The sequence below is a fragment of the Scleropages formosus genome, chromosome 22 (genome assembly GCF_900964775.1).
Source record: "Scleropages formosus chromosome 22, fSclFor1.1, whole genome shotgun sequence".
Taxonomy (NCBI): Eukaryota; Metazoa; Chordata; class Actinopteri; order Osteoglossiformes; family Osteoglossidae; genus Scleropages; species Scleropages formosus.
Window position 1 is genome coordinate 6,567,702 of NC_041827.1, and position 27,375 is coordinate 6,595,076.

Here is a 27,375-nt window from a genome sequence, read left to right on the forward strand (position 1 = left end):
ATACAATTCCAACAACGACAGAGATGTCGGCTGCGTACAGGTTGAGGGTGCAAACCAAGGAGTGCCTTTTCGTATTTTGGTGAGGAGAGAACCATGAGGGAAATATTACAACACGGCGTGATGGGTTATTCCAACAAATGGTCCCGTTTCACTCGGGTGACTACGTGCGTCACTGTGCGTAAGTGCAGTGCCTTGTCACTCGCGCTTGTTAAATATTTAACACATCCAGCTGCGAAGACATGCGAAAGAGAGGGGGATGGAGATGAGGGCATAGCATAAAAAAACATACAGACCCCCAACCCTGCCAAGTCCCCTCTGGGCACTTCCTATCTGCCGCCTAAGACAGACAGGCAGAGAGAGGGAGAGTGCGTAGGAGAAAGAAATAATGACAGAGACAGCTGGACCCACAGAGATACTGCACAGACACGGAGATGTGAAGAAATCTGAGCACAGAGCAATAGATGTAGAAGATATGGCCAAAGAACCTTCAGACCCCCAAAAGGGTTAATAATTGATGGCATCTCCCCATCCTGTCACTACAATTTGCCCCACATTCACCAAAATCCATAATTCATGTACGTGGCTCTTTTTATTCCTAAGGTGTTTCCAACATAATCCACAATCCTGGCCTCCAGCCTGTCTCTCTTCCTCTCCTCTCGCTCTCTGACGGGGCAGATTCTACAGTTGTTGACATAATTCCTCAGGGTGAAGGCTATAATATCAGTGTCACGCAGTACATACAGTCCAATGTTAAAATATCAGCGCTGTCCAGTGCAGCTCAGTCCAGAACCGTGTGGACGTTTATTGTCTTTACATTCTAGGCTTATACTATATCTGTAGGATCATAAACTCCACGTATGTAGTACACTTTATGAACATGGATTCAGTCCAAAATCAGTAAGAACATGTGTGCTGATATGTGTGTGTTACGATATATAGAATTATTGGTAATAGCCTAATAAAAAAAAACAATGAGAAACTAGAACAGTTACTTGATAACTAAGATTTGGTCCTTGTACTGTGTACCTACAAAAAAGCACGATGAGATGCTCACCGCCTCAACAACGGGAGGAGAAAACCCGCCCAGGATCACACCTGGTAACAATCACCATAACAACCAAATTTAGGAAACACAACTCAGCTTCTGCACAGTCTGAATGAGGGTCAGGACACGTTGGCGATCGTCCATGAGTAGTCAACACAATTTCCTTGAATTGTTTGTTTTTACTTTATTTTTTATTTGTTTTGATTTTAGTTTAACATGTTATCTCCCGTCGTTTTTCGACTTGGACTTTTTGATCTCTTGTGTATTATGTGCAAACATGGAAAGAGAAATCCTGGAATGTCTCAAAAACCAAAATCACTCTACAGCAAGATTACTTCAGAGCGTAGTGCTGTCAGTTAAACAATTATTTAAATAAAAAGCACGTTTTTGTCTTTGAAATAATCTTCAAAGTCTGCAAAAAGTGCTTGAGTAAACCTGTTCATTGGCCAGACAGAGAATCCTTTTCCTGGAACTGGCTACTCAAGGAGGTTTTGAAGATCCAGTGATGGAAACTGTCACTTAATGTCACTGAGCGTCTTCTTATTGCCACACACATACCCACACAACACAGACGAGGTGAAAATTTATTATGACTGTTTGTTTTTTTTTACATTTCAAATATTTTCCTATTTTAAATTTGATCACCTGTTATTTTTATCTAATGGATGATAATCATATTTATTATGTGCTTATTCCAATTTCCAATTCCGAAATCTCTTCTGCTTCCCAATTATCTGCTCATTACTTTCTCTTCACTAGACATCAATGCTGTTGAATTTTTCCTGCTGTGGAGCAAAATTAAGCTCCTCTGTTGTACCCATTCTTTTTCGTCCTTACATCTTGTGGAAACCTCTCTTTTTCTCCATCTGCATCCCTGAAACACATCTTTCATCCAGCTCCTGTCTGCCCTTCTTTCTCCTTCTCACCTCAGTTCTTGCAGCACATTTTGTGCAGTCCCTTCCTCATCCTTTTAGATTTTTCTTAATCTGTTTTACCACTTCCTGTGTTAATAATCATTAAAAATGCCATGGAGTCATGGTTATTGAGAAATTTTAATGGTGATGTTGGATAGTGATGGCTTTAAATTCAAAATGAACTTAAAATGAAGCATTCTGTAGTTATGATTATCAAATGTCAGGTGCCTGTGCTTCTAGTCCATGTTTGTCCATAAAACAGTAAATCCATCAGCTTTGATTTTCTAGAATCTGTAAAAGCCTTTAAGCTTCCCTCAGTCTCTTTCAGTGTCAAGGGTTAATGTTTTTGTTGAAAAAAGAGGAGTCATATGGAAGAACAGCATACTCCTAACGCTCCCTCACTGTTTCCATGACAACAGGGTCTCTTTCGTACTCCTAATTGACATGGGTTTTTATCCATGCTGGGACCCTACTCTCGCACTTACACTAACATTTACCCCTTTCCTATCAAACTGAAACACACACAGCAAATATCGTAACTGATGCAAGCCAACAAGAGGTTCGTGCTTCTGACTGCCTATAGACCTCTTAAAGGAAACACACATACACTCAAAGGGTGTGGCTCAGCTTTTGTGCTTCATTATAACTAATCCTAAGTAATCCTCTTATCATTTTTCTAGCGCCTCCAGTGGAAATAGCTCCATAAATGTAACACCATCAATGGTTTTACCAAGATGACAAATTTTAACAGGAGCACAAGAGTGGACAGTTGAGAGACGGAGACTCGCCAAAGCTAAGAAACGGACTCTGCACAAGGTGAAAAGAGGTAAGAATTCCGAGACAGCGAGACAATCGAAGACCATACCTATCAATAACAATTTACATAACAGGAGTACGGGAAGAAAATTAATGTTGAAAAAGGGTCAGTAATAGCAGACTCGTGGGGTGCGTAATGCAATATGCCTTGTGCATATCTATATCTGAGTGCCGTCATCAGTCACCGTGTCAGTGTGTCAGGGTACCACTTCAGTGTGCTTATATGCTACCTCCTGTCTGCTATCTGCATGCTGTTTGTTATGTTCTGCTTCACATGGTCTGTTCATTCTGGCTGGTAATGTCTATGATCCAGTTAGTCACCATTATGTCTTAATGAGATGTACAAAGTTAGATAAAAATGACCCAATCAATAAAGAGATTAATTTATCAGCCTGAGAGGCTGATAATGTCATTAGCTGTAGGGCACTGAATAGCAGTCTTACTCATTCTTCCCATAGATCTTCCACTAAATAAAAAATATATCCCATTGTTTTCACTCCATGCAATTAGAAATATGTAAGAAGAAGTCTGTCACACCAAGTCCACTGCATAGCACAAACAGCCATAACAGCTCATGGTACTCCATAAGGGAACTTGCAGTGAAACCAAAACAATGCAACAAACAGCTTCTATATCAAAGCTAATCTTTAACATTCAGCATTACAATATGTCAAGGCATTAATGTAGAAATATCCATGAAAAGGGGTCATTGGAACTTTGCTGGTCTAATTAGTGGTTTGAGAATTTAGAATTTACAAAGAGGTCAGAGGTTTCAATTAGGGAGATGCGGACACCATGGGAGTAGGTTGGCATAAATTCATCGCTCAGAGAACTGCAGATGCCAACTCATCTCTATGTTATCTAGTTATGAAAACACATAAAATGCTTAAAAAGGTCATTACATAGGAAGAAATATATTTTTAAACTTTCAGACTGACATGGCAACAAATGCATTGCGCAAAGTGCCTTTGGTAGGTTCAGATGTCATTCTAAGAAGTAAAGAAATCGTACTTCAGAAATACTGTGTCTCAAGTTTTGCAGCATGATACAAGAAAAATCATAAGAATCAAAATGTCAAAGAATTGCATATAACAATGTGCAGGGAAAATGAGAGGAAAGACTATTGACATACGTCTCCATAAGTTTCCAGAGTGAATGATGGCTTGAGCAAACAATTCCAACATTATTAAATTAAGCAGAACATTTCGAAAGAATGACCTTATTACTCTCCTGCTCTCTCTCTGCTTTCCACTTTCCTTTTGTTCTCTCTCTAAGAAATCGGCAGGAAGTCATCCCTGTTTAAGTTAATTCAACTGCAGTCCCGTCAGAGTCCCACCTTCCATCTTAGTCACTTAGAATCAAGCATTGGGTCCCTGACAGGTTAAAAGCGCTAAAGACATTTGAGACATCTGAGTGACATGTGATGGACTAATGGAGCTGTTACACAGTGGTCTGAAGCAGGTTTGGGCAACAGGAATCTACTGCTGCACAGAAGAGGAAGAACTGATTCTTGTCAGCAGAAGATGTTTAACAGAGCTCACTTGATGAAGTGAGGGCTTCATCTGGTGTAGACATCGCCGTCAAGTTCTATACAACAGAACTTGCCCCAGCGTTCACCAAACAAACGAGACCCTGTGGAACTGGCTGGAAAGTTTATCTGTCCTAAGCCTTTGGAATGTTACCCTCACCATCATCAATAAGGGCAAAAAGCACTGCCTCTTCTTTTAGCACTTCCTCTCAGAACTTTGGCACAAAGGAAGTCTTGTTGATGCATCTGCTAATGAAGCCCCAGTAAAGCGTCAAGAACATATTATAGTCATATATTAGAAAATAAATGATATCTGGGAGACAAATATTTGTCTCAGTTTGTTTCCAAAGGTTCTTTCTTGATACCCTAATATGCAACATCCAAAAGAGACATGAACAATTACACTTGAGTATGAAGAACCTCTCGGCTGCTTCATGTGGGACAAACAGAAGAATGTCACACAGCCGGTAGATACGTGGAGTGAGAGCACACCAGACCTACATGGTAGTGTCACCTCAGTGGACCAACAACTGACACTGAAGTCATCAGCAGCAGTCCTCACCAATGACCGCCAAAGATGTACAAACCTGGGATGCTTGTTGCAGCAAAGCAACTATGAAGAATGATATCAGAGTTACCACAGCAGCATGAACATCCTTTTAAATTATGGACAACATTATTGTGCCTTGTGCCGCTGCTGCTGTTGTTGTTTTTTCGTTTTATTTTCCCATTAGCAACTCGACGCTTACAACCGCCTTACATTTATTCATTTAGCTTTTCTCCGAAACAACTTATAATGTTAAGCTCTTTACCCATTTGTAGAGCTGGGTAACTTTTTTTTTTTTACTGGAGCAATGTACGGTAAATACCTTGATCGAGGGTACTACAGCAGGAGGTGAGATTTGAACCGGCAACGTTTAACCACGGTGCCATCAGCTGCCTTTTCTAAAACACTCTCCCATCAAAAGACATACCCTGCATCCAACCTTGTGTCTCTTCCACCGCTTCCACTCCCACATTCAAAGTAAACTCCATTGCCACGTTGTGGTGAAAACTGATTTGTTTGCCAAAAGAATTCTCGGTGGGCACATGTGGTGGAACTACACGTTAACCACGCAATAATTACTAATACAGTTCGTCAGGGCCTAATTTTACAAACCGGCAACCGAACGTACGATTACGATGTAATTTTTGGCAATGGTCACGAATGACAAACTGCCATTAAATGTTAATACTCAATAACAAAAGCACTAAACAAAAGTGACAATTGAGAACGTACGCTGTTTCGCAGCCAAAATTGTCTTATACCGAACGGTACCGGGTGAACTTCACGTACCAGACACAAAAGAGAGCAGATGCCGTGTCTTGTGCCGTCACTCTTTGCTCCCGCTTTGGACCCAAAACAGAAAAAGAAGTTAGAACCCACCTTTTCGGAGAAGAAGCTATAAAATCCTTGCCTCCGGAAAGACCCATTTTACGAGTGTCATAATTGTAGGTATTATCACCTGATCAAGGTGCTTGAGCAGTGATGAAATGAGAAAGAAACCTATCGCATGTACAGCTAGTTGGAGTTCATTCAGTTTCCATTGACTGGGCAGTTTCGGAGTCATGAGCGCTCCAGTGCGTTTCACCTGTCTCGCTCTAACTGAGCATGGGAGACGGTGCGAATTTATCTCGACTCTCTTACGTTGTCACTGCTACCCTCTGTTAACTACACAGGCAGCTCTGGTGGCAGCAGTTCATGCAAAAGGTGGATAACAAGTTGACGGACATGCAAAGATAGTCTGCCATTCAAATGGCTTTCGGAGAAAGTCGCACTCTATCCACTTCCATTCACGTGCGATGAGTGCGTTATATTTGTGTACTGTAGAAAAGGAAAGAAAAATTGATCGTTACGAGTTTGTGTTGCGCCTCAGCTTTGTATTTGGCTGTCAGTTACATCACTATGGATTTTATTTACTAGGAGGACCAGCTGCGCACTTGGGTCGATATGCATGCACGCACTCATCCATGGATGAGATCAGCCATCTCCACAGCATGTACATACTGAAGGTGTAAATACCTCTTCCCTCCACCACCCGCTCTCCCTGTCCCCATGGCAACCCCCTAACTCTGAAGCACACAGTGATATTTCTCCCTTCCCCCCACCCTGCATTTCATCCCATCCCCCACTCCCTCACCCTGTCTGTACCTTGCTCGCTCTCCTCTCCTGTCACCAGGTCCCTCCTTTTCTGCCGTCCCCTCACTTCTCGTCTTTCCTTTCCAGTCTCTATTGTCCAAGCACTTCTCCCATTTCCTGTCATGGAAGCCTGCCATCTTAAACACCCCGGACAAAATTCTTTCCTGATATTCCTTTATTCTGCTCCTTTCTTCCACCTATCGCCACGCCCCCTTTTCTTCCCGTCGTCGCTTTCACCGTTTGCACCAATCCGATGCCGCTCCATCTCTGTTTATTCTTTCGCTTTTCCTCTCTCCATCCATACTCTTTCAATAGACACATGTTAAAGTTATGAATATGACAGTACAGGGGACGTCTATATAACTCAGTTACACTGGAATATAACATAATTAACAAATGCAATTCACAGAATGTACAAAATGCGTTATCAGATTACGAAATACAAATGGGACTCAGGGGAACCAGCCTCTCCGTAAATCACTGCCTCTCAACCCCCGGTCCGGCCCCACCCTGCCACGCGTTAGCATAACCTGGTCATGGCGGGCTGCACCCTGCTCTATAGCTCAGCCGACCACGGTGCACGTTCATTGTTCCGTGTAGCAGCCGACAAGAGCGGTGCTCCTGCGACCTAGAGTACACGGCACTGCGTGGTGCCGGTCCTATCAGCGAGTCTCACAAAAGCGGAAAATCCAATCATCAGAACACCAGAAAATCCAGCCTTTATGAACCCAGGGATGCTAAGTTCATCATTAGTCACCCCCCTGCCAACCCACAGGCATCCTCCCAGGGATCTATACCTTTTACATTATCTGTGCTGCTCACCATGGCCCAGTCCAGCTGCTTCATTCGGGAGAAAGAGGGGCTAACTTGCAGAACAAGGCCGTTTCAGTGAGTACGGAATATCCATATAGCCTCCGTCACATTATGACTTAGAGAGTGAAGAGACTGACAAAACACCTGTCTCTAAACAACTCTAAACAATGCGTCACTTCCAAGTGGATAAATTCAATTCAATTCAGTTCCATTTATTTTTATATAATGCCCTTCTCACACAGTGGCACAGAGGGCTGAACAAAGAAGTAGAGGCATAAGCTAAACAAATAGTTGGCTACACATTAAATCACTGCAATAACCATATAATTATTATAGCTGAAAGTAAGCCAACTGGCCATGAATTGAAAACATTACACAGAATATTAGCGTTTAAAGAGCTGGTGAGAAACCCAGTGTAGCTGGATGGCTTTGACTGACAAAATCATTTAGCATGTCTCAAAACGATCTCTTAATTCCGTTAATGCGCAAGGTGGATCCAGGATACAACTAATCACAAAAATAGCATACACACTCATGATGCAGTCTTTCTTCCCTGCTGGGAGGAGAGCTTCCAGCACCAATGGTATAAGTCCTCAAGGCATGTGTCATCCTTGGGTGGCCTTAGGAGCTCAAAACAAAACCTGGCATCTATTGCCATTCCCACCAGAGGAAACTGAACCTTCCGAATATTTGCGGGCAATCTAAACAGCCGTCCAAAGCAGCAGTCCCACTTCTCACAGCCGGTGAGAATGGCAGAACCCAGAAGAACCATTTTGTAACCATGAAATCCAGACTGTCGAGAGACCAAACAAAATACTACCGATCATTTTAAAGTTATTAGATAATCTGTCAACAAGCAATTAATAGCATTCACACAGCTACACAAATAACATCTGACACTTTTAGAGCTCTTCACAATAATTATCAGCATTAGAGGCAGGGTTATCCCCGTATATTGTCTAATCATCATTTCCTCTTTCCCATCATATGGCCGGTAGCCATCTAGCGAGTATCTGATTTTACTGAATTCCTCCATCTCTCCACACTCTATCCACTCCCGTTCAGTTTGTGGGCCTTCCGGATAATGGAACATGACAGCACGATGACGGGAAGAACTGTCCCCAGCTTTGGTCTCTGAGCTGGGAGGGAAAGACGGTACGTATGGATGGGGGTCTCTGCTGACTTTCCCATGGGCCGGAGGACCCCAGATATCGAGCTGACTTTGTGAGTTCAATGAGAAAATGAACTCGAAGTAAAAGAGCATGCACTTTGGAATAATGGAACAAAGAATGAGAAGGTAAACACACAAAGTGGGTTACGGTTAGTGAATAGAGTGAGATGCTTTTCTTTTACAGTAGCAGGTACTGTAGTAGTAATAATAAATGTCACCTGTGCTATATTACCTGTGAGCAATGTAATTACCCTGATTTGCTGCGGTAAGAACACCCTTCTTATAAACAGGTAAATCATTGAAACAATTGCTTATTTATCACTGTCAGTTGTCATGTGCAGTGGCATCAGGTAAAGACTAACAGCAAGCCTAATAACATAAATATACTGTGGATAATAAAAGTAATGCATACTGTTTTCTTTTGCCTAAAAACTGTAAAATAATCTTTACCAGTCCCACGTGTTTAGGCATAGGGGCGGCAAGGTGGCACAGTGGCTGGCGGTTTGGGCGTAGTTTTGAATCTGACTCAATTCTGCATGGACTTTGAATGCTCTCCCTCGTTTTTTTGTGGGGTTCCCCAAAGTGCTCTGATTTCCTCCCACCCTCCAAAAAAAACGCAGTTCAAGTGAATTGGTGATGTTACATTGTCCTTAGTGTGTAACTGTGTGTGCCTACCCTGCGATGGACTGGTGCCCCATCCAGACTACACCTCCCCCAGCCTTGTGCCCAGTGGTTCTGAGACAGGCTACAAACTGCCGTGACCCTGACGAGGAGAACACGTATTGAAAATGAGTGAGTGAGTCCTGAAAACGACATTACAACAAACACACGTAGCAAAACCCCAAATGAATTGAACTGAACTGAACAGGACACAGTCCCTGTGCTGAAAGACTCATTTTGGTCCCATATTTAGCAAATGTAACAAATATTGTCTCTGATGACAAAGGGCAAGAATGTACACCACTGTAATGCCTCTGTCAAGAACAATTTGGAGCCGTTCTTCACACCCGAAGCAGAACCAAAAACAATTTGTGCAACTAAAAATAAGAAGAGGCATCTGGTTAGCCTCAAGATAAATGGGGACAGTCACGACAGATGGACAGAAGTGATGGGGAGGAGGAAGACTGGGAAAAAGCAGTGTTCAAAGCAGAAAGGTTTCACTGCACTGATCTGCATGGATCCAGATTGATGGTTCCATACGGGCTAAACAACGCCACTCACAAGCATAAACTTATTTAAACAAACTACCGTGTTTACAGTGTTGAAGTCACTCTGAAAACTCCCAGAGCTCACATCTCTGGGTAGGTGCAGAACTTATAAAATTTGTATTGGTGTGTGTGTGTTAAAGAGGTATAAATGTGTGTCCGAAAGCCTGTATCTGTGTGCCATCCTTATCAATATGGAAATGTATGTTTAAACCCGTCTGTCCATGAGCTCCGTTTTCATCTGTCCTCATATATTAAAGATTGTCTCACACAGCAGTGGCATTTCCCTGCCCCCACCCAAACCCCAATCCATCCTCTTCCATAAACTCAGGTCATCAAGTCATCATGCTTGTTACACATGGTGTTTCTGCATCTATTCTCAGATGATTGACTGAGTTTGAGTCATCTCTACGTGTGAGTGACAAACCTACATTGTACCGGTCCGGCTGTAAAACACACAGGTGAGGCTCGCTATTTGGAATGGGCAACAAATAAATAAATAAAAAACATTTGATTTAATAGATTTAAAGAAACATTTGAGCAATGGAAGCCATCCAAAATGCGGAAACCCACCTAAAGTCCCTATGTTTTCCAATGACCTAAGTGTCTGATATTACAGTCAATGCTCCATACCTCCATCTCTGTCTTGCCCTGTACCCCGTTTTCACTTCATTGCTTTTCTTCCATCAGCCCTCAGATCTCTTTGCTTTTATAACTTTCCTCCTGCTCAGGCTGTCTCTTCCCCTCTTCTTCTCTCTATTGCTCTCATACGTATTCTGCTCTTCATTTTGCCTATGTGTAGAACATTTTTAGATATTCTCCTGTGTCTTCCCATCTCCCAGTGATCTCTTTCAGTCACTTTCCCTCATTTGACCATCACATGAAGTGACTTTTAAACGTTGCGATTAAATTACCAAGCACCATAATGTATTTTTTTAAAAAGTCAAGAATAAAGTAACCATTTATGCAGGAAATCCAGAGCTCCTCAGTAAAATCAGCGAGATATGAGACTGCAGACCTCAGCTCTTCTGCAGATTACCAACCCCTTCTTAAACTCATGCTCAAAAATTATGGAAATATGTCAACACAAAGACAGGGATCTACAGCCGTGTCGCTGGTGCATCCAGCTGCGGACCGTGAGGGAAGTATAATGAGGGACGCTCACCCAGAGCTTGACAAGACACAGATACACAAACAAGCAATCCAGCAACACAGAAGAGATCATCGGAGCGCAAGGAGAAGTCATTCTCACACACCAGGAGACAAAACCGGATGAGTTTCTGTTGTTGAAAACGGTTCTTATGAAGAAAAAGTTTATTTTTTCAAAGCATTTTGCGATAATGCAAATAGGCAACCAGCAAAAATGGGGGATCCTAGACATGAGCACAGAAGCTGGAAGGTTAGTTCTACAAATACGTTCAGCAACCCTCGGTGTTCATAGTATTTCATTCTTATTGCCTGACTTCAGCCCTGTTCACCCCACATTTCCAAAGCTAGATTGCTGTGACAGCCTCACTCCATAATACCTTAGATATGGAGCAGCAGGGTGCAACGCACAAAGCTCATGGCGCTGGTGGCCATGCATAGCCAGGGAAGCTACACTAACCACTGTGCTCTCAAAAAAGGCTCTCAGCATCTGATCGAGGTTCGGAATTTTTTTTCGTCTTATAAATCACAAGACCAAAAAATTATTAAACTGGAATAATTAGTTATCCACTTGGATTTCATAATTATATTCATTTTATAATTATGATTTCATAATTATTATGAAAAATACACCAACATATAGATTTGGTGCATACACTAATGTTGGTTCTGAGGTGAAACCAATATCTGGCAGGCTTTAGGGTTAGCTTGGTTTTTACTTCCCAAGCCACTTCCAATAGGGTGTAATGAGACTGCAGATGCCACAAGTGAGCGATATTAAATTATGTATAGAGATTAGGTGCACCAAATGTATCAATATCTGCCCATACTCAGAAATTACTGTTAATGACTTTATTACAGCTGCCACACTTACAGACAACTCATAGGGGCCACACCCTCTAAACACAAACACACTTTCAGAGCCACTTGTCCCAGATGGGGTTGCGGGGAACCGGAGCCTACCCAGCAACACAGGGCGTAAGGGACACACCCAGGACGGGACACCAGTCCGCCACAAGGCACCCCAAGCGGGACTTGAACCCCAGACCCACCCAAGAGCAGGACTCGGTCTAACCCGGTCCAACCCACTCCGCCACCGCACCCCCCCCGGCACGCACACACAAACAAACATAGACATATATAGAAGCAGATGGTTCATACTTTTTGCGATGGTGCCTTTTTTGAGTGGCCAGTTAAACTACCTTGTTCCGCTTCCAGCCTGGTTGATAAAAAGAGCGAGGCCATAAAACAGAGGAGAAGCATTGTTTTTTTTTTAAACTGGTCTTGTCTGTATTTACTGGGACAAATGGAAAGACTTCATCTAAAGGGAGTCGAGTAAGAAAATGAGAGGACGAAAATTCCTTCCCTTTTTCAAAACAAAGACCCCATTCTTTCAAAAAAAGAAGAGATGGAGAGATGCAGAGGAAGACAAGTAAGAGCCCTCATGGTGTAACTCACGGAGAGGAGGGCGGTAGTGACAAAGACAGATGGACTCATACATTTCAGTCCCTTCCTCTCTGCCGTCATCTCTCCAATGTTCCTTCCGTCCTCTTTCGAGCAGGCCTGTTTACGAAAGACAAGGGAACATTCTGTCCTTCCCACTATGACCCTGCCGTCGTTTCTTTACTCTGCCCTCAGTCCTCTCCCCACGGCTCTTACTTTGAAGCCGCTCCGTTGTCGAAGCAGTTGAAAAAGCGTGCCAGTGTCGGGAGATTTTACAAGTATGTAGCAAAAAACTGGATATCTGACACAGAAGCTGAAGGCTGATGTCCGAGTGGGGGCCGCCGACGTGCCCTACAGTTTATGAAACATCGTTTTTTTTTCATACGCTGGTAAAGTGTGTAAGCGCTGCTCAGTGGAGCTGGATCACTGGAGCTGGTGTGAATGAAGTCCACAGAACCGTATGGCGCTCACTGGACGTCTCTGTTTTGTTCCCTTCATTCCCAGAACCTGTTTTCCTTCCCCTTTCCTCCTTTTTCTCTCAACAAGTAAAGCTCTCATCACTCATTTGGAGTTTTTGCTTATTCCTGTGCTGGGTACTGTAGTTTTTCAGCTAGTCCTGTAGTACCTGCTAAGCCTTTACCATTGTAATTTACAAATTCCCATGTTTTCTCTCATTCAGCTCTTTCCTCCATCCGCTTTGAATAATGTCTTGTCACACAGGGAGGCAGTGTTCATGCTTCTTTTCGAAATCCCCCTCTTTCCGTCGGTCGTACCTTGCAAAACTCCCTTTATGTCCGCTTATGTCTAATCCTCAAGAAACCCAAAATCTAGAAGAATAAGAAGAGTATTCAGGTGTATAACATTTTAGAACAATGCAAAACGACGAAAACCATATTCTGTCTTCTTTCTTTTAACCAGTGCCAACAAGTTCACTTTTCACTTATCTTCCCTCCTGATGCCCACCTTCTTCAACCCCATACCCGTCTCCTGACCTCGCACGGTCTCTCTCACAGTGAGCACATACACATTTTGTCGGGAAACGGTGGCTCTTTGCATTTCAAATGCGATCACTCCCCCGTCTCCTCCACTAAATCTCTCCATAACCCAGCTGGGCTCGCCCCTGAACGCATGTCAATTACTCAGCGAGGTTTACCGGCAGGCCGTGCCTTGCAGTTTTCCTGCGGCCAAAAATACAAATGCGTTACAATTATAAAAGCTATTCCACAAGTCAGTTGTACATTATGTATAAACTGGTTTAAAGCAATAATCCACACACTGAGACAAATTCTTAAATGAAAGCAAATATGATAAATTACACAAAGTTCACACATTGTAAGCCTATATGTCCTCTATGAGTACTGCATGGAGACTGTAATAACATAAATAATTCAGCATTTTACACATGTTTAATATTGACTGGGAAAAGTATAAAAGCCATTTTTGCCCCGGAGTCAGTGTGTAGGTTTATCTATAGCACATTGCGTGTCACGCACTGTGCTGTAGAGAGACACTCTGTGTTGAGATGAGGGGGCTCCGTGCAGCGGCAAAGCGGTGCCACGCCTCACTGTCCGTGGTAAAAACGGTCGGAGAACAGAAACGCTTCGCACAGGTGCCCTCTAGGTGAGGAGAACTGAAGCAGCAGAATGCATCCGGGAGGGGATGTGAGCCGGTGGGTGGTCAAATCCCCCGAGTTTCCCCAAAGCCTCATCCCCGGGAGAACTGTACCTGCCTCCCCAGCCTGGTCACAGAGATACCAGAGTAGTGTGATCGGAATGGCCTTTCTCCTAGACGGTCATCACGCACTCACAACAATCGAACAGTAGCTGCATATCGAAGACCATCTTCTCACCATCCCCTGTACCAGTCCATTCCATTCCATTATTCTATCTCATTTTCTCCCATCTGTCTTTATCATTGTCTTATTGCTCCTTCTCCCTTATCTCTGACCCCTCCTCGTTCCGAGCTGGAATGGGCTGCTGGTTGTTTAGTCCAGTCGATCGCTGAGCCACACTACAGTCAAGGCAGATGAAATCTGCGCAATCAAGCGCTCGCCCGTCCTCCCGTACTTCCGGGCTCTCTGGAAAAGCCAGCTGAATTGTATTAGAGAGAGAGAGAGAGAGAGCAATCGTGATGTGTACTCAGGAAAATTATGCCACTGAAGCAGCTAATGGGGAGGGGCTGAGAAGCAGAGCGATGGAAAAACTGGACAGGTACGCAGAATGTCTACCAGAACCTGGCAGGGAGGATCTAAGGACAGCAAATCTCATTTACTGAGGACCGAAGAGAATAGAGAGGGGAAAAAAGCTATGAAAACTATACAATAGAGAAAATGGAATACAACTAATTCTTATCACGCGAGCGATAATAAACAATCCAAATTTCTGTACGGCAAGACCGGCCTTAACCTGCAAAAACCACCATTTCCGACAGTACCACAGTAATGAAAATACATATGCGTCGCTACAAAAAAAGATGATGATAAAATGATTCATGAAACTGACATACAGCCTAGAATTTCCACGCAATACCAACGTGCAGAATTGAGCTGCAGGATCGATACAGCCTCATTTCCAGCCGATTTAAAAATCTGTAAAAATGATCAGTGTTGTGACAACAACAACGATAATTCCTGTGATTATCCTACCTCCGGTAAAAGTAAAAATGCACCTTACGTAATGTTTTCCTCACTGCTGCAAGAGCCAACGCCTGCTACAACACACACTGAAATAGAAATTCAAGCCATGCTTTATTCCATCAGATTCCAAATCACCTGCTGCCTAACATGGGTGTATCTACCCCCAGCGCACCTCCTAAACGTTGTCAGATACAAGAAAACGTGTCAAACCTCATCTTACCTGTGCGGCTAATAGAATGACCTGTGACCACCTTTCCTTCCAGCCTCACGCCGTTTCGCGCTTTTCTTTTATCTTTCTATTTTCCCTCTCCAAAACAGAGATTCTGTTTACTGTTCTGTATGGATGCTGCAGTGATACAAAAAAACACCCTCTTCTCTGGATCATCTGGTTCCCTCCCTCCTTCCCCCTGATTGGCTGTTGTGTAGCGATGACATCACCCCTCTTTCTCTGTCTCCCTCCTTGTCTCACTCCCTCGCTCCCTCCCCACCCCTCCCTTTAACTCTTTTTTTTCTCCATTCCCTTGATGCCTTCCTGCTTCTCCATCCCCCATACATTTCCTCTCCATACCAAATTCAGATTTCTTTCTGGCAATATCAGCATAGATCAGCTATAGCAACTGAGGCCTTTAACAATAGCAAACCATGCCTAAGAACACATGATAAACATGATTTTTCTGCATAATTATTTTTTATCATTCAGTCCACCTGTTGTTGAATTATGTATACAGCATTTGCGGTCACACACCAGTGTCTTTGGTATTTAATATTTTAGAAATTTTTGATTTCTTGAACAAGAAAACAACTACAGGCTGAACCAGATCTTTAGTAATTCAGATTAAATATAAACACTTTCATCTCATCATAAATAATCATCTGAAATCACTTTCATAATGAATGACCAATAGCTGCAGAACTACAGACCTCAAGATCTCAAGGCAAAATACAAGCAAATTTCAGAATTATTCCCATGTATTATGCTTGTGTGGAACAGGGTAAAATGTCATGCTCTGCTGAAGCTCTAAAACTGCATACTTCAGTTCATTTCGCAGAATATTACCAAAATAAGCCAAATTTGGTGATATCAGTTATTTGGATTTCTTTATGGCATGCAATAATTCTGCTTGAATTAGCTAAACAATTAAACAAATAATCCGAAAGAATTTTTCCTGAGTTTTTCTTCCATCTTCATATACAAACACTTTCACATGTTCAGACTACAGATCATAGACTAAGACAGACTCTAAGATAAAGATCTGCTGACGTGTACATCGACAATAAAACCGGCCACAAGTCGCTTCTTGTAATATAATAGCGGGTCCCAGAAGCCACATTTTGTCCACAAAAACACATGCGCGTACACATTTTTATTTGCAAAAAGAAGAAGAGAGCAGAGTAACAACACTTTGACATATGGCACACACGACACGGGCAGCAACACATCAGGGTGCATCACACTGTCTCCAGCACCGCCTTCTCTAGCACTCCGTGCCCAAACAGATGGAGAGGACAGGGGGTCACTAGGAGGGTCTACAGACAGGAAATTGAACACAAAGCAATAATAACTTCCGTGCAATGCTGACCTTTTATACAAGCTACCTCTACTTCTTATGTGCAATATTCAATATCCAGTCACATTTTGTAATTTTCTTCTTGTATGTACACCACCATTCATGCTCTCGTGTTTGTATACTCTTTAAATATGTTATTTATTTATTTTGTAACTTTGTGTCAGCTGTTTGTTGTCTGTAGATACTGGAAGCATCTAGAACCACAGCAAATTCACTGTGTGCATCAGCATACTTGGCCAATAAAACTCATTCTCATTCTGATTCAAAGCTGAAACCTGATAGCCTTTGCTTTCTGGCAGACGGGGGTAAAAGACTGGGTCACGTGTGCAGCCATGGTAAGGGCACTAGACACTGAGGCAGGGGACTTTGGGTTCCTAAGACAGGCAGAGACATGTCCCACTGGGCGGAGCCTGCAGGCTCAGCCAATCACATCGCTGTAAGCAATAAGGGGCCATGAGATGACAGCCAGCCATTGGATACCGACAGCAAATAAACACTAATGTTACTCATAAATGCCAAAGATTTGGAGAGACACAGAGAGAATCTTCTGGCACTTGATGGGGAAAATGGCAGTAAAGGCAAGAGGATTCATTTCTGCAGGAGTAGAGGGTTGGAAGATTAGACGAACAAATCATGCCCACCAAACTGTCGTGAATACCTGGAACGTCTACCTTCTGTCCAAGGAGGTGTGATGACTGTTCTCTGACAAACGGCTCTGGAACAACAATATTAACCACGCATCCTTGTAACTGACCTCGCATTCAAAGGAAGCAACTTCAAGCCCGTCACAGGAACCACATGGTGTAAAGCAGGGTACACCATGGGAGGGACAGCAATCCATAGCATGTCCGTGGACAAGGATGGTGGAGCTCCATCTAGGTGTTGTTTTTGCAAGAAATAATTGTGGAATGAGAGACTCATCTCTTCTGGACTGGTATCACACAACTAATAGTAAATCAGACCACATTTTGTCACTGGATAAGTATTAAATATGTTCAATCCCCCAACTTCCTTCCGCTTTATACAGAGCAGCAATTCAATTTACACAAGCAGATTCACATTACATTATCTTTCCTTGCGTCTGTCTCCGTTTCCTCCCCCTGCCTGTGGTGTTCTCTCTTTAGACAGCATCCTTCAGAGCAATAATTTACTTTACAAGAGGGAGCAAGGCAATCTAGAGACCAATCGATACAGAAAAATACCTCACTACTTTGCCTCTACCACTCTTTGAAAGTCCAGTGTCTCCTCTATGAGATGCACTTAGGAGTCGCCTTTCCTCTTCTCCACTCATCCTTTGTACCTGCCCACACACACAATCTGACCAGCATGTATTTTTCACCAGTTTACATTCCTCCTTTTCCAGCCAACCCCTTCTCCTTATACACAGTGCTATTTCATCTAAACCATTGTTTCTTTGACACAGCAGTGCACTTTACCGTAAGTGTGACTCAGCAGGCATCAACGGGAAGGAGTTATAGGCTGCGGTGAATAAAATATTAAGGAGAGATGACACAGGGAACTGGTTAAGTAAATGAGCAGGAGACTAAGAAATTAGGGAAGAGATGTATGTACACTATGTAAAGGGGCAGGAAGAAAAGCTATACCAAAGCAAAAGAGCTGAGCCAAACCGGCCTGTATGGATTACAGTACGATAAAATTAAAATTAAACCCCCCTAAACTCAAAAGCCTTTATAAAATTTAATAAACTACATGATCTGTGTTGGCAATGATGTCTCAAGTACCCAGTGACAATTAAGCCATGAGTGTCACCATGGGGGGTATCGAAGAGGGACATAAGTGTTCGCCAGCATGAGAATCGTAGGCAGATGAAATGTGAAGCCTCCTTAACAGGAATACTGAAATTATGTAGTCAAAGATAGAACAGTTGTAGTCTGATAAAACCTTTGTTTAGACGCCAAAAGGAAGCTGCAGAAGGAATCCAGGGCCTTATTATTTACAGAGAAAGCCAACATTTACTGAAACCTATCAAATAATCTGCACTAGTGACATGTCTTTAAATACAAGCCCTTTCCCAAACCCTTCACCCTACAATGTCTTCTGTCATTGAGTCTTTTGTTGATATTCCTGATAAAATATTTGCTTTATGTGACACTGCTGTTATGGTGTTTGTACAGTTTTATAAATGTACCTAAACAAAGGGAGAGATTTCTCAAGCATTTGTCCAGATAAGACCAGATAATTATACTAGACAAACATTTATAGTTGTTTTATAATACTTTTTATATATACATTTTGTATATACTGTAAAATACCAGTAGACTTAGCACAAGACCTAAAAGTTTGAGGTTTTATTTTATTTTTGCCTTTAACAACTAATTTACTGACTGAAATAAAATACTTAAAATAAAATACTAGGTTGTACTTCTTGTACAAGTAATACTTGACCCCTACCACTAGGGGTGCCATCGAATTTCAGGAGATGCTGTTACTATTATGTAATAATAATAATACAGTATTAGAATGACTTTGATTTTTATTATTCTCATGTATTATTCTCGTTCATCTCTTTCCCAGTTACCACATATGCTACGCTTAAACACTCAAACACAACATATACGCATATGGTAGCAAATGTTTTGGTATTGGTGTGGTGGCGCAGTGGGTTGGACCACAGTCCTCCTTTCTGGTGGGTCTGGGGTTCAAGTCCTGCTTGGGGTGCCTTGTGATGGACTGATGTCCTGTCCTGGGTGTGTCCCCTCCAGCCTTGTGCCCTGTGTTGCTGGGTAGGCTCTGGTTCCCTGTGACCCTGTACGGGACAGGCAGTTCTGAAAGTGTGTGTGTGTGTTTCGGTATTAATTAAACTTTGGATGCAAAAAAAAAAAAAAAACCACAGTAGAAAAGAAAGAAATGCATGAAAACAATGCAGATGAATTTCCTGAACAAACTGAGGTGCCCGGGCTGTGCGATTCAACATGGGTTCAATCCCCACTCAGTCTGTGGGGAGTTGGCATGTTCTCATGTTCTGCAAAGGTGTGGCTTCTTCTAAGTACAGTTAGTGCCACTTAGTGGCAAAACATTGCAGACACATGATAATTTCACACATTTTTTGCGCTCAAAGTTTACAACTGAGTGGGATGCAGTGGTGCAGCAGGTTTGGCCAGATCCTGCTCTCTGGCTGGTCTGGAGTTCAAGTCCCACTTGGGGTGCCTTGCAATGGAGTGGTGTCCCGTCCTGGGTGTGTCCCCTCCCCCTCTGGCCTTGCGCCCTGTGTTGCCAGGTTAGACTCTTGCTTGCCGTGACCCTGCTCGGGACAAGCGGTTGTAGACATTTTGTGTATGTGGACTAATTAATGTAGAGATTCTGTGCCTCATGTAATAAGGTGTAGCACCCAGACATTTACCGCTGTGACTGTGTGCAACCTGAATACCTGCGGTCCACCTTCAGTCCCTGTCCTCGCCCGACTCAAATCGGTTGTGTCTGTGCACCCCTTCATCCCAAGTGTCAGCTGCATGTTTTTTTGTGTTCACCACATCAAGGCTCTCAGCTCTTTACTGCGAGCGCAATCTCACCAACTCTGCAGCTGGGTTCGACACTCAGCCCATCTGTGTGTTTGAGACGATTCCGCAGAGTTTGGCCAGATGAGGAATGCCATGCCTGCTCGAGGCACCTGCCCAGGCACTCACGGGCAAACTTGAGAAGGTCTCCAGATTTCATGGAGCAAGTGCTCCAGATACAGCAAGCAAATCTCTCATGCTGAGACCAATCTCCTGACCCTCGCTTGAATTCCCCACAATCGTATGATAAATGAATAGTTTTCTTGTGCAGTGCAAGTTCATGTTGAGCAGATAGTCAGAGGTTTTAGGTTACTTACGTTTGCTTATTTAGCAGACGCTTTTCTCCAAAGCGACGTACATCTCATCAAAAATACAATGTGTTCATTACATTAGCAGAAAGACATAGTTGCAGACGTGTGATTCTTAAGTAAACCTAGTTTGTTTCTTTCCACTTCATGCACCGATGTTCATCGCACGAGTAGGTGTACAAAACTCAGGCTTAGACTGGGCCACTGTTCTGCGACACCCTGTGCCAAAGACCCTGTGGTAGCAAACTATGACAACTGAATCACCCAATTCTCGGCCGGTTTCACTGTGGGGAACGTCTTACGCACATGCAGGAAGGACAAATAAGGCGTTGTCCAGTTCCAAGTTCCTGGCTGCTGGGAGCATGTGGAATGAACAACAAAGCAGTTCTGGGGTGGATAAATCGGTGAACCATCTGTGAAGGCAACAGGTAGGGTTATGGCATGTCAGTGTCAAATCTTTTTTCATTTGAACTCACTGGAGAATCCGGTTGCAGCTGCTCATCTATGGTTATAACCCTGATTTTTCACGGAGCCCAGAGACAGTTCAGATGCTCCAGTGCCGCCATACAGAGCGTAAGGCAGACGACCACCTTCTCGCCCTTTACATATAGCCACACTGAAAAGAAGCAGGACGTGCATAGTTTTATCCATTTTTGACAGTTTCAGTTTTACTCTCCCTTTTGAAAGTAAATTGTGCGCCTTCCTCTTTGTCAGGCTCGAGCAAAGTACATTCACAAACAGGGTGTACTGTACTGAGTTTGAACACAGCCTGTTGCACGGGACATTTGGTGTAACTAAGCCTTGTATGGAAAGGTATAATTTCCATGAGCCATATCATATGAGTGCCGGTGTACAACTCTTGCGACCAAGAAGAACTGCTTCCTCACTCGAAAAGCATATGTAAAAAGGGGCATGCATATTTTATTCATTTTTGACAGTTTCAGTTTTACTTTCCCTTCTGAAAGCCACACAGATGAAGTAGGTTTTCCTGAACTCTACTTCAGTGCCTTTTTTGTGCTGCTGAGGTCTTCAACTCCTCTCGTGGTCTCCAGCTTTTAACGTTACATATTCTTTTTCACAGGACATTACGGACTAGGAGACACTGAAAGATTGTATGAAAAACCAAAGATGGCTCTAAAAGGGAAAACAGGTAAATATGTTTAACAACAACTATGTTTTTACAGTTTGTGATGAAATGCATGTAAATTTCGAATTATGTTTTTGGTAAGAAAGGCACTTCCATATGTGTATTTTCATCACTATTTCAAGCAACAAACAAAACAAAGCCTTGTGCAAATAGTCCATGCAAAAAGAGGACTTGTGACGCTATAACTTATCGTATCGCCTTTGACAGAGGTAGTCTCAGCTAAGGATGGGGTCCTGGATTTCATTGACAACTATGACAGAGAAGCAGGTGCTTCAGCTCAAAGCACCTATGCTGAGTCTGGAGCTTTTGACACCGGATTCTCCGACAAACCAGGGCACCGAATTCCCAAAGCAGGGGTTTACGCGAGGGCTGGGGTCGGGCACGCCGCAGCCCACTACAGCGTGTTTGAGGCGGACGCCAAAGGGCCCAATGCTGCCGCTGAAGCTGGAGTCACTCCGCTGGGAGTTCAAGCGATTGCCAGAGCAGAGATCGCAAGTGCCTCAGCATCCGCTGGTCCTCTCCGTGTCAAGGCTGGGCTCGGTGTGGACACCGGAGTGAAGGCTGGAGCCAGTGGAGTAGAAGTAAAACTTCTGGGCACTGGATTTGCAATTGGGCCAGAAATGAATGTCAGCATCCTTGGAAATGAAGTTAGTTGCTCAGTCATGTAATCAGCAAACGAATCCCCCGCATCACATGGTGACCATTTTCCTCCTGCATTTTGCATTTTCTCCGCTACATTCTTACATGTGATGTTATAATAAAGGATAAAATGCAGCACTGATCCATTGTCTCGTGTGTAATTATTAGTTCCGTTCTTGACAAAATATATGCAATGCTTTCAATACAGTAACAGTGCAATATGAAATTTAACAACTAGGCTGGGACCAGGTGGCAAATAACATGAAGGGAAAAAATAACATTAAGTCCTATAAAAACACACACATGCATTTTAAAGCAAAGACCGGTTCACTAAATGTGCATATGCGTCATTTGGAAAATTCAGAAAGTATGAGAAATACGTTTGTCACGTTGTTTCTTGTCATGTCGTAACTTTTTCATGTTTCTGACAAAGTTGTGCAGCTCGCATACACCATCCATATTGATGAACAACAGACTTCTGTGAACATGAATTCCTGGAAATTTGTTGCGACCTTTAGGTCAAAATGAAACTGAAAGGCAAGTTCAACCGTTCCCTCCAGCTATAGTACCCAGACTTGAACAAGCCTGTACTTACCCCACAGTTGCTCCAGTAAAATTACCCAGCTATATAAATTGGCAAGTAATTGTAAGTCACTTGGGGGCGCGGTGGGTTTGAGCGGGTCCTGCTCTCTGGTGGGTCTGGGGTTCGAGTCCCGCTTGGGGTGCCTTGCGATGGACTGGCGTCCCGTCCTGGGTGTGTCCCCTCCCCATCCGGCCTTACGCCCTGTGTTGCCGGGTAGGCTCCGGTTCCCCGCGACCCCGTACGGGGACAAGCGGTTCAGAAAATGTGTGTGTAAGTCACTTTGGAGAAAAGCATGTATTTTTTGCACTTTCCTAATTGACCGGTGGAATCACAATGTTTAACTGCACTCAGCTGTGGCAGGGAATCCAAACTTTGACGGATTATGAACTGCAGACGCGGACATTCACAGGACAGGGGCCGACGGTGCGTCTCTCCCTGACGAGCTGAACGCGTTTTACGGCCGTTTCTTTCTACTATCCTCCAAGTCCGAGCTCCTCTTGCAGCGCTGCACGACTCCACTTTTACCGTCTCTGTCTGTGCGGCAGACGTGAGGAAAAACTTTCAGCCGAGCCAACATTCGCAAAGCTGCTGGTCCGGACGGAATTTCAGGACGTGCTTTATAAAGTTTATCAAAATCATGCAGTGAGCGAGCAACTGGCTGCTGTCTTCACGGACATGTTCAACACCTCCTTAAAAAGCTCAACTGTACCCACCGGCTGTTTCAAAAACACCAGCATCATCCCCGTTCCTAAGAAGAACAAAGCGAGCTGCCTTAATGACTGTCGCCCAGTGGCACTGACCCCCATGGCAATGAAATGCTTTGAGAGGCTGGTGCTAGAACACATTAAGGACACCATCCCAGACACTTTGGAGCCACTGCACTTTGCCCACCGCCACAACAGATCCACTAAGGATGCAATATCACACACACACCTCACACCACTCTGGCTCGCCTGGACAATCAAAACTGCTATGCAAGGCTGTTACTTACAGACTATAGCTCAGCATTCAACGCTGTCATCCCAACCAAGCTCACACACAATGTCTACAATCACTTGACCCGAGCAGGGTCGAGGTGAACCGGACCCTAACCGGGCAACACGGGGCATAAAGCCGGAGGGGGAGGGGACACACCAAGGACGGGACGCCAGTCGCTCACAAGGCACCCCCAGCAGGACTCGAACCATAGACCCACCACAGAGCAGGCCCCAGCCAAGCCTGCCGCGCCACCGCACCCCCCACATTCCTCATAGTTTTTTTCATTAGAAACATTTACATTACAGGAATGTCTGCGTGAAAGTTTATCCGTTACTCATTTACATTTATTCATTTAGCAGACGCTTTTCTCCAAAGCGACGTACATCTCATCGAAAATACAATGTGTTCATTACATTAGCAGAAAGACATAGTTGCAGACGTGTGATCCTTAAGTGCAGTTAGTTTCTTTCTTTCCACCATATGAACCAATGTTCATCACACGAGTAACTACATAAAGGTTTATCCGAATATCGACGACTGTTAATCACGTTCCTAATCTCACACACACGGAGAAAGAGAGACATAGTGCCAGACATGTGATTCTTAAGTAAACCTAGTTTGTTTCTTTCCACTTCATGCACCGATGTTCATCGCACGAGTAGGTGTACAAAACTCAGGCTTAGACTGGGCCACTGTTCTGCGACACCCTGTGCCAAAGACCCTGTGGCAGCAAACTATGACAACTGAATCACCCAATTCTCGGCCGGTTTCACTGTGGGGAACGTCTTACGCACATGCAGGAAGGACAAATAAGGCGTTGTCCAGTTCCAAGTTCCTGGCTGCTGGGAGCATGTGGAATGAACAACAAAGCAGTTCTGGGGTGGATAAATCGGTGAACCATCCGTGAAGGCAACAGGTAGGGTTATGGCATGTCAGTGTCAAATCTTTTTTCATTTGAACTCACTGGAGAATCCGGTTGCAGCTGCTCATCTATGGTTATAACCCTGATTTTTCACGGAGCCCAGAGACAGTTCAGATGCTCCAGTGCCGCCATACAGAGCGTAAGGCAGACGACCACCTTCTCGCCCTTTACATATAGCCACACTGAAAAGAGGCAGGACGTGCGTAGTTTTATCCATTTCTGACAGCTTCAGTTTTACTTTCCCTTCTGAAAGCCACACAGATGAAGTAGGTTTTCCTGAACTCTACTTCAGTGCCTTTTTTGTGCTGCTGAGGTCTTCAACTCCTCTCGTGGTCTCCAGCTTTTAGTGTTACATATTCTTTTTCACAGGACATTACGGACTAGGAGACACTGAAAGATTGCGTGAAAAACCAAAGATGGCTCAAAATGAGAAAGCAGGTAAATATGTTTAACAACAACTATGTTTTTACAGTTTGTGATGAAATGCATGTAAATTTCGAATTATGTTTTTGGTAAGAAAGGCACTTCCATATGTGTATTTTCATCACTATTTCAAGCAACAAACAAAACAAAGCCTTGTGCAAATAGTCCATGCAAAAAAGAGGACTTGTGACACTATAACTTATCGTTTCGTCTTTGTTTGAGGTAGTCTCAACTACGGATGGGGTCCTGGGTCTCATTGACAACTATGACAGAGAAGCAGGTGCTTCAGCTCAAAGCACCTATGCTGAGTCTGGAGCTTTTGACACCGGATTCTCTGACAAACCAGGGCACCAAATTCCCAAAGCAGGGGTTTACGCGGGGACTGGGGTCGGGCACGTCACGAGCCGCTACGGCGTGTTTGAGGCGGACGCCAAGGGGCCCAGTGCGTCCACTGAAGCTGGAGTCACTCCGCTGGGAGCTCAAGCGATTGCCAGAGCAGAGATCGCAAGTGTCTCAGCATCCGCTGGTCCTCTCCGTGTCAAGGCTGGGCTCGGTGTGGACACTGGAGTGAAGGTTGGAGCCAGTGGAGTAGAAGTAAAACTTCTGGGCACTGGATTTGCAATTGGGCGAGAAACAAATGTCAGCATCCTTGGAAATGAAGTTAGTTGCTCAGTCATGTAATCAGCAAACGAATCCCCCGCATCACATGGTGACCATTTTCCTCCCGCATTTTGCATTTTCTCCGCTGCATTCTTACATGTGATGTTATAATAAAGGATAAAATGCAGCACTGATCCACATGGTCTCGTGTGTAATTATTAGTTCCGTTCTTGACAAAATATATGCAATGCTTTCAATACAGTAACAGTGCAATATGAAATTTAACAACTAGGCTGGGACCAGGTGGCAAATAACATGAAGGGAAAAAATAACATTAAGTCCTATAAAAACACACAAATACATTTTAAAGCAAAGACCGGTTCACTAAATGTGCATACGGGTCATTCGGAAAATTCCGAAAGTATAAGAAATACGTTTGTCACGTGTTTCATGTCATGTCGTAACTTTTTTATGTTTCTGACAAAGTTGTGCAGCTCGCGTGTGCCCGTATTGATAAACAACAGACTTCTGTGAACATGAATTCCTGGAAATTTGTTGCAACCTTCAGGTCCAAAGGAAACTGAAACGCAAGTTGGTTCAACCATTCCCTCCAGCTGTAGTACCCTTGAACAAGGTACTTACCCCACAGTTGCTCCAGTAAAATAATTAATTGTAAGTCACTTTGAAGAAAAGCATGTATTTTTTGCACTTTCCTAATTGACCATACATGACAGAGAGAAAGAGGGCGACCTGTCTTGTTCCTGACGTTTACAACTGGATTACATCTGTTCATTTCTTAGATGCTTGTCATAAAAACGACTAGCAACTGGGGTTAAAAAAAAAAAAAAAACAGGCTTGGATAGAGCGAAGGAGGACACACAGGAAGCGTTCATTGCAGACGTTTTATTAGAACACACAGGGACGCAAAAATGTTCTCGGTCCCACAACCCTTTTTTTCCCGAAGGACCTGCACCTCAAACCAGCCACCCCCAAGACTTTTCTCTCCGCCGCCCTAGGAAACACTCATCGTCACCCCATTATTTTCCCCATAAGTCTCCCAGTGGTTGAACGCTTTATTTCCAATTTTCCCATAATGCAACTGTGTACAATAGACCCGTTTCCCGCCCAAACTCTCGTTGCAGTACTTTTACAGGCAAAGAGTTACGGATGCAGACACGATGATTCTTTGTAGCAGGGTGCAGCACCACAGAGTCCCTTTCTTCTCAAATTCCCCCTTTTACATGTGCTTTTCGAGTGAGGAAGCAGTTCTTCTTGGTCGGAAAAGTTGTACACCGGCACTCATCATATGATAATGGCTCATGGAAATTATACCTTTCCATAGTGTGTGGGGTGGGTTATTGAAGGAAATTGCAGAATAGGGTAAATTCATTTCACTATGTACAGAAACAGTGTGAAAGAACACTTGAGAACAATGTTCTGTCATCTCAAGATAAATCTAAAATCCGAAATAAAATCCGTGCACGTACCTACCTGCGCGTTTCAGTCCGGAGGGAGACATGATGATGGAGGGATCCGTACAACAAATGTAAGAGCGACGTCCGGAAAGCATCACCAGCGCAAAACGGTGGAATCACAATGTTTAACTGCACTCAGCTGTGGCAGGGAATCCAAACTTTGACGGATTATGAACTGCAGACGCGGACATTCACAGGACAGGGGCCGACGGTGCGTCTCTCCCTGACGAGCTGAACGCGTTTTACGGCCGTTTCTTTCTACTATCCTCCAAGTCCGAGCTCCTCCTGCAGCGCTGCACGACTCCACTTTTACCGTCTCTGT

General features: G+C 43.7%; 1 protein-coding gene across 2 annotated transcripts in view; it reads right to left on the reverse strand.

The window, feature by feature from the left end:
• LOC108918419 (neural cell adhesion molecule L1.1-like) overlaps positions 1-15,262 on the reverse strand; it is a 39,379-nt gene extending 24,117 nt beyond the window's left edge. The window contains exon 1 of one of the 2 annotated variants that reach the window (XM_018725608.2): positions 15,116-15,262. The gene's annotated coding sequence lies outside the window, so the exon portion shown is untranslated. Of the gene's footprint in view, positions 1-13,985; positions 14,303-15,115 lie in introns of those variants that run through there. The other variant, XM_018725607.2, reaches the window with a different exon arrangement.
• Positions 15,263-27,375: the final 12,113 nt, after the last annotated feature.